Source organism: Octodon degus, unplaced genomic scaffold (assembly GCF_000260255.1).
Source record: "Octodon degus isolate 3935 unplaced genomic scaffold, OctDeg1.0 scaffold00143, whole genome shotgun sequence".
NCBI lineage: Eukaryota > Metazoa > Chordata > Mammalia > Rodentia > Octodontidae > Octodon > Octodon degus.
This window is the reverse complement of record NW_004524719.1, coordinates 7,156,842-7,159,931: the sequence shown is the minus strand read 5'-3', so window position 1 is coordinate 7,159,931 and position 3,090 is coordinate 7,156,842.

Here is a 3,090-nt window from a genome sequence, read left to right as displayed (position 1 = left end):
TTATCTTGATTAAAAATTGGATTTATGACTCTAAATCAACGGTAGTAAAAAGTTCTGCTGATTTCTCATTATTGATAAATGTGAAAACAGCCCACACGGCCAATCTGTACCATTCATCTACATACATCGGGGGGTAGCTTAAGTTCTTGAAATAGTAAAATATGGTAAATTTTATCAAACACTAACTTTTGAATACATGTGCTTTTGATATGCTGTCAAAGAAAAATAGAAAGTCTCAAGAAACACTTCTCTTGCTTTTCAAGTACATTGATTGATGGTTGTCTTGAAAAAAACCCCTTGCATGGTTGTTCTAGATGCAAACAGAACCAACTGATCATGTTTTCCTACTTAACAGAATTTTATTTAAAAAATAGTGCACTGTCTTCTGGTTATTATTTAGACCTGGGTGTTTGGCAGATTGTTATAGAAAAGACAGCAAGCATGTCACTTCCAAAATGATAACTAAAATATTTTATGCTATTTATAAAATTGAAGCTGCACTGTAAAGACTAACATTGTAATAGAAAAAAAATTATCTATGATTAGATGCCTCACAGACTTCCGAAAAAGCGCTATCTTGGTGATTGTTGTTAATTAGTTCCAGGAAACTTGATGAATGCCAAATGGATGAGTACCAAACAAACTGTTTCAACCAGATAGTGTAGCCAGTCACAGGCACTTGACACCGGCAATAGTTTTAAACAAATGTTGAGTACCAGGACAGAATTTTCATATCAAATGCATCAAGTTCAAAATTCAGTGAGTGTCAAAAGAGTTGAATATCAAGATATGATTGTAGTTTATTTTCTTACAAGGTCAATGAGCCTATAAATGAGTGACTTAAAATATGTTATAATTAGATGTGCCAAATTTGAGAGATTTGCACAAAACAATCAGCCAATATTTCCCAGTCAACAGATGTATGGTGTTATAAAATCAGATTCTGGGATGTATGCATCCTCATGCACGTGAAACAATAGATTTTAGTATTCAACAGATTACTGTAGTGAACACATTTTAGTCAACATATCACATCTAGTATAAAATAACCTACCACTGTTGAATTTTGGTATAATATCAAAGAATAAAAATGCTGACAACTACCTAGGGATAATATCACAAGGTTGTCTAAGAAACATTCTGAGTTTGACTGATAGCAGTATTTTAAGAACTCTTATGTATTCCAAAACATTGCTGAAAAAGAGAACTCTTCATTCTCAAAATTGAACAAGAACTTCCTGATTAGAAATCTCTTCACACTGCTCACCTGAAATGAATATTTTTAAATCTGCCTGTAAACCAATTAGAAAGTTCCCACTATTTCTCAAAGTCCTATCCTAATATTAAAAACACTTGCCAGTCAGAAATGTCAATAGATGTCTTCACCAAGGTAAGCCTATGTCTTTCTTCAAATACTTTAGAAGTATAATGAGTAGAACTTGAGTGCAAAAGGATTCCATTTCTGCTGAAAGATTTCCCAGTCGTGAGACAAAGTACCTTACTACCCAACTTAAAATAAAAGAAGCTTATCCAGCCTCAGTTTCAGAGGACTCCATCCATGCCCACCAAGCGCCAAGGCGAGAATGTCATGGTAAAAAGTCCTGAGGGAGTAAAGCTGCTGAGCCCAGGCTTCCACAAAATTCAGAATTCAAGATGATGATAAGAGAGTGAGATACAGAGAGAGCGAGAGCGAGAGCGAGCGAGTGAGAGAGAGAGAGACAGAGAGAGACAGAGAGACAGAGACAAAGACAGAAAGAGAGACACAGAGAGACAGAGAGCTAGAGATAGAGAGGAGAGAGCAAGGAAGAGCAGGTGGGTGGGCAGGAGGGAGAGAAAGAGAGAAGACAGACAGTTTCAAACGTATGCACACACCTATGATGACCTGTAGACAAGTGCTCATCAGTAGCTTAGTCCACAATGACAATAGCTCACCACAATCCAGTTCCCAGGTACTTTCTGAAAATCTCAAGTTAAGGACATGACTTTAAGATATAAACCAAACACAAGCACATGATTAAACAGCTTTTTAAAGTTTTATCACAAGATTGGTCCTATGTTTACATTATTAAAATACTCACTTTTCTAATTGTATTTTTGTTTGAGGTTGAATTATTTTTTATGTACTTTACTTAAAACCATGTAATAGATTGGATTCAGATTATGTGAGAATCCCACTACCCTATAATAATCATTATATTTAGATTTATAAAAATATTGAGAAAATGCTTCCACTATTGAATAATTTTTTTAGCTAGAAAAGTATATATTTAGGAAAATTGATTACTTATGTCTGAATTTAATGAGCTCAACTACCTATTTTGAAATTAATCGGTAAATATTTTAAATAATATTTCAATCAGAGCTGGGGAGATAGCTCAGTAACATAAGTGTGTGACTGGCAAGTGCAAGGTTCTGAGTTCAATCCCCAGTTCCACCAAATAAATAAATAAATAAATAAATAAATAAATAAATAAATAAAATAATATTTTCAATCAAAATGTTAAAAGGATTCCATTTGTGCTCAAATGGAATTATAAAAATCTCTGTTGTCCTCCATAGCATTTAAGAGCATAAATTTACCCTGAAATACAAAATTTTAAGATCATCTCTTCTAGTCATTTATTGACCATCTCATTTCCTATAAATACAGACAGCTTTAAAGCAATTGAAATTATATCACGCAAGCTTGTACAATTTTTAGACATTGGATATGTTTTATTTGCTATAATTGTGCTAAATGAAATTTTAAAAATTAACGTAAGCCATGATTGTGTCATTGTCAAATACAACACGTCATATTCGTGGTGTGTCTAAATAGGAACTACAACTCACAGCCAAGTCAAAAAGTAAGACTGATGACAAGGCTCGATGATGCAAATCGATGGAAATGCAAAGTGATATAGATTCAATAACATATGAGCATGAGGATCCTCCAGAGAATTAGAACCAATAGACTTGATAGCTACCGAGGTATACAAAAGGCAATTAATTACAGAATTGGTTCATGTAATTACAAATGCTCAGAAGCCCCATATTCTGCAATTTGCAAACTAAAAGATAAAAGATAAGAACTGTGTCATATTATTATTA